Source organism: Vigna unguiculata, chromosome 2 (assembly GCF_004118075.2).
Source record: "Vigna unguiculata cultivar IT97K-499-35 chromosome 2, ASM411807v1, whole genome shotgun sequence".
NCBI lineage: Eukaryota > Viridiplantae > Streptophyta > Magnoliopsida > Fabales > Fabaceae > Vigna > Vigna unguiculata.
This window is the reverse complement of record NC_040280.1, coordinates 19,315,184-19,334,368: the sequence shown is the minus strand read 5'-3', so window position 1 is coordinate 19,334,368 and position 19,185 is coordinate 19,315,184. Positions and strand designations below refer to the sequence as shown.

The 19,185-nt window shown below is 31.2% G+C and overlaps 1 pseudogene; it reads left to right on the top strand.

Moving 5' to 3' along the window:
- The first annotated feature begins 7,728 nt into the window (after positions 1 to 7,728).
- Positions 7,729 to 13,036, top strand: LOC114169378 (annotated as a pseudogene).
- Positions 13,037 to 19,185: the final 6,149 nt, after the last annotated feature.

Sequence of the window (19,185 nt, the reverse complement as noted above, 5' to 3'; positions counted from 1 at the left end):
TATTTTACAGAATGTTTAAAATTATTTTCATTTTCGCAATTCATGTTTTGTTTAGTCTTTTTTATGACGCCATTTAAATTAGTAAACAGAGCCTTATACAGGTGGCACTAGTATTATGTTGCATTGGAGTGTGTTAACATTAACTTTTCAATTTGGGGAAAATTTTGCAATTAGGGTTTGAGTTGGATTGCAGTTGTGCTCTTTATTGTTGGAGGCGATTTCTTCGTCTTCGTCTTTCTTAAGCTCTTTATTTCAATAAGTGGGTTTAGAATTTTCTGGGTTATGTTTGCTTGTGGGTTAGGGTTATCGTAATTCTATTATGGGTTTGTTTGTGTTTGGATTATTGTGATGTTCTGCATGGTTTCTAAAATTATCACACATGTATATTGTAACACACCTCAATGCAACGTAATACAAACATTTGTCACTTGTACAATGCTCCGTTACTGATTTAAACGGCGTCACAGAAAATGATCAAATAAAACACGAATTGCGAGAATGATGATCATTTTCAAAAAATGATGACCATTTTAAACATTCTGTTGTCAAAATGAGGATCATCCGCAACAAACACTTCCAAAATGAGAACGAAAAAGATATTTAAACATTTTTATTATAACTAAGATATTAAATTTGAATTATAAAAATCTAAAATTGAAAACACGGAAGAACGAACTAGAATCACCGTGGTGTTTTGTTTTTACCTTTTCTTCGGGAAGTGCAATAATGTATACTTTTGTTTCTTTATTTACACTTATTTAATATTATTCAAATTACACTTTTATTTTCAAAATATAAAATAGTTTAGGAATAAGGTTAAATATGTTTTTGATCCCTCAAGTTTCACTAAATTTTGGAATTAGTTTGTCTTCGGAACTTTATATCAATTTAGTCATACATCTTTTGAAATGCATGAATTTAGTCTTTTATATCAAATTTTGTTAAGTTTATTTGACTTTTTTAAAACGCATTTTATGATAATAATTGAGTTAACGTTGAAATGAAGATGTGTCAAACAATGTAAACAATTCAGATATTGTCATGAAATACGTTTGGAAAGTCAATAAACTTAACACAATTCAGTTAAAAGAATTAAATTCACGTATTTTTAAAAATAAATAACTAAATTAGTTAAAAATTCTAAAAACTCATTTTAAATTTCAATTAAACCTAGGAAAAATTACATAAAAAAGTAAATATATTAGGTTTATTTAGGTGTAGAAAAAAATATTTGATGTACATGTATTATCTATATCTATATATTGAGCATTTCCTTCATATTTTTATTTTTAATTTTACATTTGAATACTGTTATTTAAAATTTAATTATAGTTTTAAATTGAAATAACTATGTTATCATTTTAATTTTTTAAATCATTATTTAAATTTAATTATCTATAATTAGAAAGTAGGACACACACACGTGTGTTTCCACTGATTTCCCCTGGTAAAAAAAAAATACATCTGACCATATATGCCTAGTAATTTTACGCATTAAGGTCACTTTATCATAAATTTCTCTAGTGTCAGATTTTTTCTCATCTCAGTGCCTATGGTGAAAAGGTGAATGAAGATTTACACTGTTTAATTTTTTATTTCTTATAACATTTTAGTGTGTTTGTATACTTTAGGGTTTGATTAAGATAAACGTATTACCAAACTCTTAAAGTCCATTAAATTCACGAGTTTAAGTTGTAAGTAGGATTAAATTAAAAAATAAAATAAAAATTTGGTTCCAGCTGAAATCAGGATTGAACATTTGACTTATGTGATAGTAAGTTTGGTTGGCTCGTCAAGTGTATTAAAATAATTTAAAAAGAAACACCTTAATGCAACTTTACCACAGTTTAACATGACAAAAACACATGGCTGATGAGGAAAAATGCATAATTTATAGGCTTATGTTTTTAAAACATAACGAACTAAACATGGGTGAGGAAAATATACACAATTTATAGGTTGATGTTTTTTATTCCATTTTTTTTCTTTCAAAATTAAAATTCTCAATCAATTAACGATTTTTTTTCTCAGATACAGTCCTTTTTATTTAAAAAGGAATATATATATTCTTGTTGTTTGTATTTTATGTTTTTGTTAGTTATAATCGTACATAGGATATCACACATATAATATAAATAACAAGACAAGTTTATACTATATAATTCGGTACAAATATCAATATACAAGCTAGTTTTTGTGTAATTGTGTTATATTTAAAATTTACTCCTTAATATAGTTAAAGTCTATCCTAACTAGATTTATTTGTTAAAAATATCATATTATTATTTTATTACTCATCAATATTTAGTTCGATATATATATATATATATATATATATATATATATATATATATATATATATATATATATATAATATCTAATATTTAAAATTACTTTACAAATAATATTTTATATGTATATATTGTCATATGTTATGTGTGTTATATGATGATTTATTTGTCTTAATTATTGTAGTAATTTGAATTTGGTTATATTATGTTAACGTCTTTTATAAATTTAAAAACTTTTAATTAAGTTCCTAACAAATTTAAAAACTTTCAATTAAGTTTATGATAAATTTAGAAATTTTCAATAGAGTATCCGATAAATTTAGAAACCTTCAATTAAGTCTATGATAAATTTAGAAAATTTCAATTAAGTTTTATGTAAATTTAGAAACTTTAAACAAACTCTCACCTAAATTTAGAAACTTTTAACTAAATTCCTTATAAATCCAGAAACTTTCAATTAGGTCCAGATAATTTTAGAAACTTCCAACTATGTTTCAAATCAAATTAGAAACTTCGAATTAGATTCTAGCTAAATTTAGAAACTTAAAAATTAGGTATCTGATAAATTTATAAACTTTGCAATTAGGTCCATGGTAAATTTAGAAACTTTGTAATTAAAGGTCACTTATAAATTAAAAAACTTTGCAATTACGTGTTCTGGATAAATTTAGAAACTTTTCAACTAGGTCTCTGATAAATTTAAAAACTTTGTAATTAGGTCCTTCATAAAAAATTTGCAATTAGGTCTCTGATAAATTTAAAAACTTTGCAATTATGTCCTTATACATTTTAAAACTTTGCAACTATGTCCCTAATAAATTCAATTACTTTGTAATTAGGTCTCTGATAAATTTTAAAACTTTGTAACTAGTTCTTCAATAAATTTAAAAACTTTGCAATAAGGTGTCTGATAAATTTAAAAACTATGCACTGAGGTCACTCATAAATTTATAATTTTTTAATTAAGTCATTGATAAATTTAAAAAATTTCAATAAGATCCCTAATAAATTTATAAATTTTCAATTAGATATACAATAAATATATAATTTTTTAACTAGGTATCTAATAAATTTAGAAACTTTCAATTAGGTCCCAAATACTTAAACTTTCAATTAGGTCCCTGATAATTTTATCAGCATTCAATGACTGATAAATTTAGAAACATTCAGTTAAGTCCTTGATTTATAAATTTTTCAATTAGGTCCCAGATAAATTTAAAAATTTTACAATTATATCCTTGATAAATGTAGAAACTTTGCAGGTAGATCCCTGATAAATTTAAGAACTTTGTAGGTAAGTCCCTCGTAAATTTAAAAATTTTGTAAGTAGGTCCCTCATAACATTAAAAACATTGTAGGTACTCCCTCATAACTCCAAGAACTTTGCAGGTAAGTCCATGATAAATTTAAACAATTTGTATATAGGTCCTTGTTAAATTCACAAAACTTTGCACGTAGCTCCTTGATAAATTGAAAAAATTTGTAGGTAGATCCCTAAGAAATTGAAAAAATTTGCAAGTAGGTCCTTGATAAATTTAAAAACTTTGCAGGTAGGTTCCTGATAAATTTAAAAACTTTATGGATAGGTCCCTCATTAAAAAATTTGAAATCAGGTCTTAGATAAATCTATAAACTTTCCAATTAGGTCCCAGATAAATTTAGAAACTTTGCAATTAGGTCCCTCACAAATTTAGAAACTTTACAATTAGGTCCTTGTTAAATTTAGAAACTTTGAAGGTTTGTTCCTGATAAATTTAAGAACATTGCAAGTAAGTCCCTAATAAATTTAAAAAATTTACAGGTGTATGTCTCATAACTTTAAACTTTGAAAACTTTGCAGGTGGTCCCTCATAACTCTAAAACTTTGCAGGTAAGTTCATGATAAATTTAAACAATTTGCAGATAGGTCCTTACTAAATTTAAAAACTTTGTAGGTAGGTCCTTGATAAATTAAAAAAAATTGCAGGTAGATCCCTAAGAAATTTAAAAAATTTGCAAGTAGGTCCCTGATAAATTTAAAATTTTGCAGGTAGGTCCCTGATAAATTTAAAAAGTTTGCAAATAGGTCCGTGATTAAAATTTTTGAAATTAGGTCCTAGATAAATCTATAAACTTTCCAATTAGGTCCCAAATAAATTTAGAAACTTTGCAATTAGGTCCCTGACAAATTTAAAAACTTTGCAATTAAGTCCCTAATAATTTTAGAAACTTTGTTGGTAGGTCCCTGATAAATTTAGGAACATTGCAGGCAAGTCCCTAATAAATTTAAAAATTTTGCAGGTGGGTCTCTCAAAACATTAAAAATGATAAATTTAAATAATTTGTTGATGGGTTTTTGCTAAATTTAAAAACTTTGCAGGTAGGTCCTTGATAAATTAAAAAAATTTGCAGGTAGATCCCTAAGAAATTTAAAAAATTTGCAAGTAGGTCCCTAATAAATTTAAAAACTTTGCAAGTAGGTCCCTAATAAATTTCAAAACTTTGTGGATAGGTCCCTGATTAAAAATTTTGAAATTAGGTCCAAGATAAATCTATAAACTTTCCAATTAGGTCCCAGATAAATTTAGAAACTTTGCAATGAGGTCCCTGACAAATTTAGAAACTTTGCAATTAGGTCCTTGATAAATTTAGAAACTTTGCATGCTGGTTCCTGATAAATTTAATAACATTACAAGTAAGTCCCTAATAAATTTAAAAATTTTACAGGTGGATCCCTTATAACTTTAAACTTTGAAAACTTTGCAGGTGGTCCCTCATAACTCTAAGAACTTTGCAGTTAAGTCCATGTTAAATTTAAACAATTTGTAGATAGGTCCTTGCGAAATTAAAAAACTTTGTACGTAGGTCATTGATAAATTAAAAAATTTTGCAGGTAGATCACTAAGAAATTTAAAAAATTTGCAAGTAGGTCCTTGATAAATTTAAAAACTTTGTAGGTAGGTCCATGATAAATTTAAAAAGTTTGCAAATAGGTCCCTGGATAAAATTTTTGAAATTAGGTCCCAGATAAATCTATAAACTTTCCAATTAGGTCCCAAATAAATTTATAAACTTTGCAATTAGGTCCCTGATAAAGTTAGAAACTTTGCAGGTAGGTCCCTGATAAATTTAAGAACTTTGCAGATAAGTCCCTAATAAATTTAAAAATTTTGCAGGTGGGTCTCTCCTAACTTTAAACATGATAAATTTAGACAATTTGTTGATGGGTCTTTGCTAAATTTAAAAATTTGTAGGTAGGTCATTGATAAATTAAAAAAAATCTGCAGGTAGATCCCTAAGAAATTTAAAAAATTTGCAAGTAGGTCCCTAATAAATTTAAAAACTTTGCAAGTAGGTCCCTAATAAATTTTAAAAATTTGCAAATAGATTCCTGATTAAAAAATTTGAAATTAGTTCCTAGATAAATTTATAAACTTTCCAATTAGGTTCCAGAAAAATTTAGAAACTTTGCAATTAGGTTCCTGACAACTTTAGAAACTTTGCAATTAGGTCCCTGATAAATTTAGAAACTTTGCAGGTAGGTCCCTGATAAATTTATGAACTTTGCATGTATGTCCCTAATTAATTTAAAATTTTTTCAGGTGGATCCCTCATAACTTTAAACTTTGGAAACTTTGCAGGTGGTCTCTCATAACTCTAAGAACTTTGCAGGTAAGTTCATGATAAATTTAAATAATTTGTCGATAGGTCCTTACTAAATTTAAAAACTTTACAGGTAGGTTCTTGATATATTAAAAACATTTGCAGGTAAAACCCTAAGAAATTTAAAAAATGCGCAAGTAGGTCCGTGATAAATTTAAAAACTTTGCAGGTAGGTTCCTATAGATTTAAAAAGTTCGTGAATAGGTCCCTGATTAAAAATTTTGAAATTAGGTCCCAGATAAATCTTTAAACTTTCTAATTAGGTCTCACATAAATTTAGAAACTTTATAATTAGGTCCGTGATAAATTTAGAAACTTTGCAATTAAATCCTTGATAAATTTAGAAACTTTGTAGATAGGTCCCTGATAAATTTAAGAACTTTGAAGGTAAGTCCCTAATAAATTAAAAAATTTTGCAGGTGGGTCCCTCATAACTTAAAAAACTTTGTAGATAGTCCCTCGAAACTTTAAGAACTTTGCAGGTAAGTACCTGTTAAATTTAAACATTTTGCAGGTAGGTTCTTGATAAATTTAAAAACTTTGCATGTAGGTCCCTGATAAATTAAAAAATTTTGTAGGTAGATCCCTAATAAATTTAAAAAATTTGAAAGTAGATTCCTGTTAAATTTAAAAACTTTGCATGTAGCTCCTTGATAAATTTAAAAGATTTGTGGATAGGTCCCTGATTAGAAATTTTGAAATTAGGTCCAAGATAAATCTATAAACTTTCCAAATAGGTCCGAGATAAATTTAGAAACTTTTGCAATTAGGTCCCTGATAAATTTAGAAACTTTGCAATAGGTCCATGATAAATTTAGAAACTTTGCAAGTAGGTCCCTAATAAATTTAAGAACTTTGCAGGTAAGTCCCTGATAAATTTAAAAAATTTGCATGTAGGTCCCTCATAACTTTAAAAACTTTGCAGATAGTCCTTCATAACTTTAAGAACTTTGCAGGTAAGTCCCTAATAAATTTAAACATTTTGCAAGTAGGTCCTTAATAAATTTAAAAACTTTGTAGGTAGGTCTCTCATTAATTAACAAAAAATTGCAAGTAGATCCCTAATAAATTTAAAAGATTTGAAAGTAGGTCCTTGATAAATTTAAAAACTTTGCAGGTAAGTCCTTGATAAATTTAAAAAATTTGTGGATAGGTCCCTAATTAGAAAATTTGGAATTAGGTCCAAGATAAATCTATAAACTTTCCAATTAGGTTCCAGATAAATTTAGAAACTTTGCAATTAGGTCCCTGATAAGTTTAGAAACTTTGCAAGTAGATTCTTGATAAATTTAGAAAGTTTGCAGGTAGGTCCCTGATGAATTTAAGAACTTTGCAGGTAAGTCCCTGATAAATTTAAAAATTTTTCAGGTAGGTCCCTGGTAACTTTAAAAACTTTGCAAATAGTCCTTCATAACTTTAAAAACTTTGCAAATAAGTCTCTGATAAATTTAAACATTTTACAGGTAGGTCCTTAATAAATTTAAAAACTTTGCAGGTAGGTCTTTAATAAATTTAAAAACTTTGTGGATAGATCCACACAACTCCTAAAATTTCTTATTTTGGTAATAAAAAAACATATGCTTTTTGTGGTTGTTTGAATTTTTTGCACTTTGTGCTAATGGTATTATAAATAGATTCTCATAAGGATAATATTGGTATTGTGAAGGGCATGGGGTGCAGGAAGAATTTGCCTTCAGGAAGAAAGAGCCCATGAACAGTAGTAAAAGCCCAACGGCCCGCGAGAGACAGGTAGGTACCAGTTGTACTAAAAGCCTAGGGTGTGCCTGGCATGGGTGCGTAGGTCGTAACCCTAAAATCAGAACCAGCGAGTGGCAGTGACACAATAAATATCCATTCCTCTCGAACCACCTCATTTCCCTCCACCCCTCTCTCTCTTTCACCACACACTCCCGCTCGCACGTTTATCTTTCACAGCTCATGGCGGAGGAAGAAGTTGCGGCACCTGCTGGCAGCCCCGTTCCCTCCGATCACAAGCGCAAACTCGAAGATCTGCAGCCCGAAACCACCGAATCTAATGCCATCTCCAACTCCAACCTCGACGGCGAAACGGCCGATGCGGCGGTTCCCGGAGAGACCGAGAACAAGCGTCCTCGCCTCGACGACCAGCGGGATGTCCCCGGTACTGTAATCGTCAATTTGTTTTCCAATTCAATTATTCGTGTCTTGCAATGGCGGTAATAATTTTTTCTGTTCGTTAGAATATTGTTAGTGAAATAATCCTCGAGGATGATATATATTAGGTCTGAAAGAGAGAAAGAGGAGAAATGATTTATATTAAATGCTAGCGCCACAGCAGTTAAATTGCATTATCGGCTTAATTTACTGGGTATAATGGAATTACGTGGGTTACACTCTCTTTAATGAATCTTGATCGCATTTTATGATTCTGAAAACATTCCAGCGTGTAATAGGGTGTGGTTTAGAAAGAGTGTGGTTCTATCACTCCCCATGGTACTTTTCTTGTGAGGACCTTTTTGTGTAAATCTTACTCCGGTTTTGGTGTCAACAGCTGATACAAACGGGCATCAAGATGAGCAAGATGCTGATCAAGGGAAAGAAACCAAGGAAAGATCGGCTTTGGAGTATGTTACTCCCGAGCCTGATCAATCTACTGCCAAAGATCCGTCTGAGGCAACTGTTGTTCAACAAACATCCGGTGAGAATCTCCTGTCGAGAACGCTGGACATGAAAGTGCCGAGGAGCCTTCTAAAGAAACTCAACAAGAGTCTAAGGACGCAACTGAGCAAGATACTTCTGGAGACAACCAACCCAGTGTGGAGGTTCCGTATGATAAGGTGTATATTATGTAGCTTAGATTTTTATGTTATATTAAGTGCGCTTGTGAAAATATTTTATTTTGGATTCCTGTATATTTGAACACCGTAGTTGTTCTTACCTATTTGTATTTTGCTTTAAAATATTATTTATATTCTATGAATTTACTGTACTTGATTTCAGCAAGACGCTTCTTCTGAACACAAGCAATCCGCGTCCGAGGCTGAGGTAACAACACGGAGAATTGAGGTTCCTAACAACAAGGTATTTCGATTCTCTTGGATGCATGTTATGGGGCTCTATTATATTACATGTTTGTGTCGGTGTTAGATTTTGTGGGTACTGATCATTTACTTTGAAGCACACAATGCAATTGAGAAATTTTCTCTCTGTCATGGTTTGTAGTTTTGCTTCTTTTTTGTATTCTGCAATTAACAGTTCTGTTGCACATGTGTTTGCATCTTGTATGGGCTCTAATGTATTGTTAGAATTGGGCCTCAGTTTGAAAATATTAGTCAAAATTTGCATCTGTGTTTGAGCACTAACAGTTGATTTTTGTTGTAGTTGAAGTAGTCATGTTTGTGTTTGTCTGACTGTATTTTTACTCATGAATTGCCAGTGACAATCGACATGATTGGTTTGGGACTAAAGAGGAAACGGGGGAATCATAGGGTGGATCTAGTTGAGCTAGTTTATCAGTTTAGTTAGGTTTAATCCATATTATATTATGAAAAACTCACTTGCTTAGTTTATTTATATGACTTAATTAACATTTTAATGGTCACAATAGAGGATGTTTTGCTTTTAGTTCCTGCCTTTAGCGTTATTTGTAAATTTAGTGATGACATCACATGGAATGTCAACAAAATAGCCAACTGAGCAATGGTGACATCATCAAAAAGAGTCTTGTTAACATATAAATCAAGGACTAAAATGTGGTACATTTATAGGGACTAAAATAAAACAAGTACATTATTTGATATTTTTTAAGGAACTAAAATTAAATAATAAAATATTTCCGGGGACTTAGAGGAGAAATATCGTATTTATAAGGACTAAAAACCAAAGCTAATGTTTTTACACGGGAGTTAAATATTAAGTGACATATTTTACTAATTCTTTCGTCATATTCAACAACCATAATGGTTATTATCATTTGAAATTCACAGTAGTAAACTAAATATAATAATTCCTCCACTTAACAAAAATATAAATTTTTTTTATTGCGTTGCTGTAACTTCCTTGTTTTTTATTTTGGGGTTACGACCTATGCATCCATGCCTGTCACACCCTTTGCGTCCTTCTACAAGTACCTTCCTCTGTATCACGGATGCGGGCTTCTCCTATTGTCAATGTGGTTTTGATACTGCAACTAGTCATTATACATTAGTCATCATGGAACCAGTCATTATCGAAATTTCACAGTAGTAGTCAAAATATACTTTTTTCTCTGCTTAAAATATATCATTTTTCTATTTTAATCCCCACACATAAGATACATTTTTTAATAGGGAATTTATCATTGATTTAAGAAGCTTCACCTACTTTTGCTTGGTTTGCTTGTATTATTGCTGCTTAGGCTGTACCCTGTCTTCATTGCCACTGATCATTAAATTGTAACCTTACTACACACCCTTTCATTTAAATGGAGTGAAGAATGATGCAGTAGTTGTCCATTTCCTCCTCGGACTACCATGTTCCTTCTTTGAAACAATGAAAAGTAAAGAACGATCCTTTATTCAACTTGTTTTGGTTCTGGGGTTTCTCTGTTTTGGTTCTTGGTTCTATATCATATTTATTGACTGGTCAGAGTCTATTACCAAATAATAATCACTCTTGATTGGTTTAGTACAAGTTGTTATCATTTGTTATTTTCATTCCTGAAGATCAGAAACCCTAAACATATTAGCTTGAGAAAAACGGTCATGGAGATCCTATCATACCTCTGAAGCTTGATCAATCCGGAGAATGGATTGCATAACATAATCATCAATGGGTCTATGAATCACCACCCCCATGCCTATCTGTTGCTGACGGAGGAAGAGTGCTGACATCTACAAGCTTCAACTTATTCTTGGAGGGGAGGGCGAGCGGTGAGACTACTGCTTGTGAGGGATTGGTGAGGTAATCACCATAAGTGGAGCTCTGATTAGCCATCTACAAGAAGAGAGCAACAAATATTCGTATCAGTGTTTTGACCACCGTAGTGCCCAAAGGAGCTTTGATACCATCTCAGAATGAATATCTCATTGACCTCATCATTCTCCCGTCAATGCAATAAAGGCTCTAGCCATTTATACAAGGATGAAGGAATTATATGTACATAACAAACTTGACACGTGTAATGCTATGTATAAAACTGTACAGGAGTGAAATATAGAAACTTGTACTGAACCAATCAAGAGTTATTATTTTTAAATTTGTTCTATTTTGCTATGCTTTCTTCAATCCTTTTAGGTACCAACAATGAAGTTAGTTGCATGCGCATTTGTTACATTCTCTCTTGAAGCTGTCTTATTTTCTAATTAATTGAACATCTGTCTTGGATTTGTTTTCTAATGATTTACTTTTTTATGCACAGGTTGGTGTACTTATTGGGAAGGCTGGGGATACTATACGATACCTACAATATAATTCAGGTGCCAAGATTCAGATCACTAGGGATGCTGATGCTGATCCCCACTGTGCAACAAGGTCTGTGGAATTGATAGGAAGTTTGGAAAGTATCGATAAGGCAGAAAAACTAATGAATGCCGTGATTGCAGAGGTTTGATATCATATCCGTTTTTCATCTTGCTCTTGTTTGTCTACTTTTTTCTTGTCTTTATTCTTATGCTTGTTTCATTTTCATATTTGGCAGGCTGATGCTGGGGGATCTCCTTCACTTGTAGCACGCGGCCTCTCCCCTGCTCAAGCTACTGTTGGATCTGAACAAATTCAGATACAAGTTCCAAATGAAAAGGTGATAGACTAATAATCTATAAATTTGTTTTATTTGAAAAAATCATTATTCGTTCTTTTTATTATTGTATCTTAAAGAGTGTTGTGTTTCTTTTATACAGGTTGGATTAATCATTGGGAGAGGTGGAGAAACAATTAAAAGCCTGCAGACCAAATCTGGGGCACGGATCCAGGTAGTTGTTATTGTTAACCTTGAACCTTTTTGTATTAAATCTGTGTAGTCAATATTGTATCTAAATTTGTAAAGGATTATACTGCTAATAATGAGCTCTATATCAAAGCTTAAAAATTTAACTGTAATACTTTGATTCTGAATGCACGGTAAAGAATAATATAATGGAGTGCTTCCTGATTTCTCATGTTTCTTGAAATCATTCTGATTTTTGAAATACATCTCATTGTAAATTAATGAATAGATCTATGAAATGTGAATTTGTTGCATATTTTATGTAAACTAACCAGTGGTGACCAACTCATTGTCAAACCAATGTGTCTTAGTTATCTCTTATTAGTTAAATTCAGTTATTCAATGCTAGTTTATTTCTTAGTTATATGAAAGTTTTGTACTTGAGTGCAGTTTTAGTTTTTTCCTGCCGAGATCGTTATGGTCCTTGCCTGAACATTGATCATCATTATGAAGGGATGTGTGTCCTAAAGCTAAATGTCATCTAAATGCATACTGCTGAATCTGATAAGAAGGATGTTTCTTGTATATTGAGTTTATTTTAGGCTTGGAGACTTAAACATATTTCATGATGTTTGTTGTTACTTGTGTGTTTAGCTGAACACTCACATTTGAGTGTTAATTATAGTTGTCTTTGATCTTGAAATAATATTTTCATATCTTTTAGTCTTCATGTATATGTATACTGAATTATTTAACTTGAAATTGAAATCTTTGGTATATTTAACTCACAATTTTATAATCTCTTCATTCTCCTTTTTCGATTTTACCTTGTGAATTTTGATTAAATTCTTTTTTTCACGTTTTAGTTGATACCTCAACATCTTCCAGAAGGGGATGATTCTAAAGAAAGAACTGTTCAAGTTACTGGTGATAAGAGGCAAATTGAAATTGCACAAGAATTGATAAAAGAAGTTATGAATCAGGTGTGTGTGACTATACATGGCTTATGCTGCGGAAGTTTACAATTTTAATATTTGGATATTATTGGTGCCTGTTTATCTTAGTATAGTCTTTACATTAATGATCATTATTCTGCATTGGTGTTGATTTATTGACAAATTTTATGTATAGTGATTTTATGTTAATATCCATGTGTTGAATTTGGCTGAACAAATTGCAGTAATTTTTAATGATTGTGGGTGGTATGGTTATTGTGTAATCTGTGTCCATAATCATGTTTGTTATTGGGGTAATGCCACCAAATATTGCTTGTTAATTTTGGATGCACTGATGTTGAATTTCCCATTGTAATCACGAGTTTTATTTATTACTTCATTAAATGTCACATAATGCTAAGAATTAGAAGTGATACTTTTAATTATAGGGACTAAAACCATCGCAGGATTAAAATCAAAACTTACTGATCATTTCACAATACTTAAAATATATTTATGTTTATCATAAATATACACTTTCCTTTTTAGAACTATTGCATAAAGCTTTTTTACAATAAAAAACAACTCTAAATATATCACTTATTTTAATAATTTAACTATTTCCATATAATTTTTTTTTACTACGAATGCATTGGCATAATTTATTTGAAAATAATTAGTGAAAAAATAACATTTCATTCAAATTAAGAATATTATTGATCCATTTGAAACTTCCAATACTGAGTTTTAAATGTCTTTAAAATTTATGTTTATATAATTATTACTTATTTTCTTTAATGTTACCAAACGAACAATCAATTTAAATTCTAAATTTTTAGAAACTTAACATCAAATTTTCATATGTTTTACTTTATAGCTAACCAATAGAGCCAAATTATAAAATTAATAATATTAATTTTAATCTAATTGTTTCATTTTAAAAGTTAAAGAATTTGATCTCCCATATTGATTTTATCTATGTGATGCAAAAGTTAACCAAATCAAGGCATTTAATCCGCTAAATCAAGTTGTTAATTGATTATTCTAACAAAATTTTGAGAAATAATTACAACCCTTTTATTATAATTGATTATCACACATGTTAATTAAACACACTTCCTCATGGTTCAAAATTAATTTAGTTAGTTATAAAAGAACTTAATCGATTATAATTGTGAGAATTTTAAAAAGACTCTCTAGATTAATCGGCTATAATTGATTAAATCTCTTAAGAACAATTTAATCAAATACAATTAATCTAATTGATTAGAAACACTAAAAAAATTTAAGTTTGATTTTAACTTTAGAAAAACATATTTTCTATGAAGATATAGGTTTTGCGCTAAATTAAAAGGTTCGAGTGAATAACTTGTGTGAATAATATGAATAAAAATAAAGAAAGTTAGACTCTAAAACGCAAATTATTCAACATCATCAAAATTCTGTTAAGACTCTAAAACACAACTTATTCCAAATAATCAATTATCCTATTTTGAATCCTACGAGGAACATTTTAATCAATTAGAGAGAAAACTTGTCGATTAAAATCATTGAAAAACCTTTCATGCTTCATTTTAACTTTATAAAATCCTTTTCTTTCAACTTCTTTCATAGTAGGTTGTGTGCTGAATTAGAAAGACCATGTGCATACCTTGTATGAAGGACATAAACAAAATTCAAAGAAAGTTAAACTCTAAAACTCATCTTCAACATCAGCATCTTCAATTATCATCAAGACACATTCATCTTGACTTAAGTCTTTGAAGTTGTTCTTCAAGTTCGACAATGTCTAACATGTAACTTGCACTAATATGGGAGATCAAAGAAGATGAAACTCTTATTGCATATGTAAGTCAAAATGACCTTCTCTTCGCTTTTCTGTAAACACCATTCACATGCTTCACATTTCCATAAATCTCAACAAAGTTAATGGAGTGAGAGAAATGTCATCCTTTTGATGTCAACTAAAAGCTCAGTATAAAGTATGGGTAAAAACCTTTTAAAAATATTTGATATCGAAGATATATTGCCTTCCTTCCATTTTCCAACTACTCACAGGATGCATTTCCTTCACACACGATACATGTAAGACCTTTGACACTGTAACATCCTAGTGGATATTACCAATTTAATAAAATAAGAAATAATAATAGCAATAACATCGCATTTAATAAAACCTCTTTCCTAAAACAGGGGAAATTTCAACTTTATTAAAACCGCTAAAAAGCCAAAATCCATAATTAAAACCAATGTTTACATATTCAAAAAAAATCTGATAGTAATCCTGTTTAAAAAAATCGTAGATATAAACTATAAAATAAAACTCTCATGTTGCCCCTCTTCGGCACTATGCCTCACAAGTTTCACCTGCAACATCATCTACTCCCGTGTAATGAATTACACAATCATCGTCAAACACAAACAGATAGGATGAGCTAATAACATAAATAATTAACAATCAATATAAAGTGCACACACCCACACGACGGAGAAACTCAATCCATCGATTCCTAAAAACATGGTCCCCACCATGCTCATCCACATTCTACATCCTCAAATGATAACCTTAAGGTATCATTTGTTGTCCCAAGCCAAACCTATTAGTCCCCTCTCTATAAGCCACAACTCGTAGATACACATGCGGGACTAACATGTTACGAACCATCTTACGGGTGGCGTTCCCAATACGAACCACAATTCGTATTCTCAACACAAGATTAGCAACATCACTAGCCACAAACCATGATTGCCTAATCAAGTGGAGCCTATCTATATGAGACACAACTCGCATACTCACACTGGTTACCAATATCATTAGGCCACAACCCGGGATAGCCAGGTATTTACCTTCCATCCGAGCCACAACTCAAGGAATGCAATTATGAGTCACAACTCAATGAATGCCTCAACAAGCTCCATACTTGAGGTATCATCCAAAGTGACGTAGACACACACAACTCCCAAAGTGAACAACCCTATCCACTACACTATTGCATGGCGTTGCCTAAGCGTCGCCAGGGGAAAGTATGTTGCAGACTGCCTAACAGAAGCCTCTCGCTGCCAGGCGCCACGCACCCCAAAAGTCCCTGACTTTGCAGGTATCGCCTAGTGAGACCAACTTCACCGCCAAGCGCCACGCGTTCTAGTGGCTCTCTATATTTGTAGCCATCGTCGGGAAGTCCAAACCTCACCACCAAGCACTACACGAGTACAATGAAACTTATTGGTTTTTCTTCATTCTTGAACGCACTATAATACTATCAAATCATTATAAGCACATTGTAGTAATGCCAATTATCTACGTCTCATTCGACATGACTAAAAATCCACATTCAGAAGCCTTACTAACCTCTTTATTCCCACATCTAATCACCAACCCAACCATACCATCACTTAGAATTAACTAAGATCAAACCATGCTCATCCACAATATGCCACAATCAACCCATCCTACATATATTTCATCATTGTCCCAAACATTACCGCAATTTCCACCTAATTCCAAGCAACATAACAATTAAACTTTAGCCTATAATTACATCACATACTCAACTTAGGCAACTCAACATAGAAGCTCCAAATCCTATATTATATTATGCAACCCAATCAAGCAAGACCCTAATTTAATTAAACCTTTATTGTACTGTCTTTGTATTTGATCCTTCCAAAACCAAATCATTATAAGCACATTGTACTATCGAATCATTAATTACCCTTTTAACACCCTATGCAATGTATCACAACTCCATTTTTCATACCCCAATTGACTCAACAGAATTTCTAAACCTGCACCTAGCGGCAAATAAGGTGTCGCCAAGCGGTGCATCCAATCCTGGGTAAAAACCTAGAATCCTCTTGCACATGCGAACCCTAAAATCCCAATTATCCCACATTCCATCAAATTTTCCACTTAATACACTCCAATCATGTGCTTAAGTACAAGGTATAACTTCCCTAACATGGATTTCCTTGCTCCAACGCCCTTCTAAAATGTCCTCTTGATTCGAAATGACCTTCATTTGCTCCTACTAACAATAAACTCTCAATCCTCTTTTAGGTTCATCCCTAATGCTCTAAAAAAATCCTTCTCAGTTGCTTCACGAGGCTACCCTTTTCTTTTCTCCATAGGTTCTCTCGTCTCTCACCTCTCTAGACTCTAATTAATTAAGTTTAATTAAAAAAACAAAAATGGTATTAAGGGAACGTTAATGGCCATCAAATGCCATTAACAAGTGATTTACACAACCCTTCGAGATAACCCTTCAAGATGCTCTATTTGACGGTTAGGGGTTTCTGATCCTTCTCATTCATGTCAAAAAGAAATTGGGCAAAAAGAGACATACTTAGTGTCTATGAAGGTTCGAACATACAACCACCCAATTACTTAGCCAATGCATACTCATTCATTCAATTCATGTTGCATGATAATTCTTACACATCTAGGATTATATTATCATGACCCATGGTCAAGCATATTATTAAAATAATAAAAAATTAAATTAGCACACCAATGACATCCATAAGACTCAAACCCAAGTCCTTTTGTAATAATAGTCACGTATTATCAACAACTTGAGCTAGTACTATTCCCTATCATAACTCCCCGCATTAAATTTCATAAAGATTCAATTACCTACATTTATATTAAATAATTATTTAATTTTCTCGGGTCTTATAGACACTATAACTTGACAAGTTCTCACATGCACAAAAATCATCAATAATGCAAAATAACATAACATGACTATGAAAAGACTCAATAGAAAACCAATCGAGCATGCTAATCCCTTTATCTTATGTCAATTCTAAAAAATTAATCAATGAACGAAGATAAATGTCTATATCATTTTCTGGCTTTCTTGAATATAAATATCAAAAACAATATCATGTATATACACTTCATAGCAACCCTAAGGTAAGTTATAAATAACTAGCAAATAAGCCAATAATTATGATTGTACATAAACCAAACAATTCAATTATATTTATAACTAGTCAAAGTCTTAGATTTCTTGATTAATTTTCAAACTGGAAAAAATCCATTGTCAATGTTCATTCATTGGAATTAATTTACTGGATGGTTGAGAGGTTCATCACATTTCCTCTTCAAAAGTTCTGAGAAGTGTAACACCCCTATTAGATACTTTGTAAATACCAAGGCTTGACTAACTTAACATCAAGAGTGCATCCTTCAATATTACAAAAAAAGAAAAACTATTTTTCTAATGTGTAAAAAGAAACATATTGTCTAATAGGTATAACTAAGTTACTCATCTAACAAAACATTTTAACATATCCTATAATGGTATTTTGTCTAGTAAGTCATCTGTAAAGAAAGCTCCATACATATCATTGAAAGTACAATCCTTGTATGTGAAAAATTTCAAGGTAGCTTTACATGGAAAGTTTCTCTTAAAGGAATATTAATTGACAATGCACATGTATATAAAAAGGTTCTTTACAAAGGCTAGACAATAATGGGTTAGTGTGGGACTAGACATTAATAGGTCCAACAAACAACAAATTTTGATAAGCTCTAATTAGGGATGTCAAAATGGGTCAAACTCAACGGACCGACCTGCCTAACCTGTTAACCCGTCGGGCCATAATGCAAGGTAACCCATAGCTAACCCATACCCTGTTTTAAATGTGTTATTTCTTCCTTTCTTCATTCACACAAAGAAAGACTACACACATAAAAAAAACATCATTCTCAAAAGTCTAGTTTCACTCTATGTATAAAAAAGGAAAACTATTATATCATCATACCAAATTATTTTGCACTCAAAGCATATCACAATATATTCCAACTATATGTACAATTAAAATATAAGAAAATCAATGCTAAAAAATGTTTCAACAATGGTGAAAACACTAGACTTCCAATTTACCCTTGATGTCGCGTCCCCTTATGTGCATCTCCATGCTTAGGTCAGATTTGGGTAATGATAATGTCCTCAGAGCAATTGATGGAGTGGAACTTTCTCAATTCCAATGAAGTACATATCACTTCCTTGCTTTGCCTTTAGATTCTTCCAATATCAATCTATGCTCTCGTGAACCACAACTTCACCTTAATGTTCATGGTTTCTTGTCATATACAATCATTAAAGTTGTGGCCCAATTCATCAGTGCTATCATTTCAACTGTAAGTACCTCTTTAAAGTGCTCATTAATGCTTCTTTCTAGCCATATATAGCATGCCTCAATTCAATATTCCATATCAAATATCTATATCGTACTCAAAACTCCTAATTAACATGTAATAGTAAATCATCTATGATTTAACTAAATGATTTAGAATAATATTATCTTGTATGCAAAAAAAAATCACGTTCAAAAGAGGAATATTTACTTTATGTAAGTTCAAGACTTCCAATAATGAAGGCAAGAATGAATAACTTTCAACTAAGACAAATAGAACACAACATCC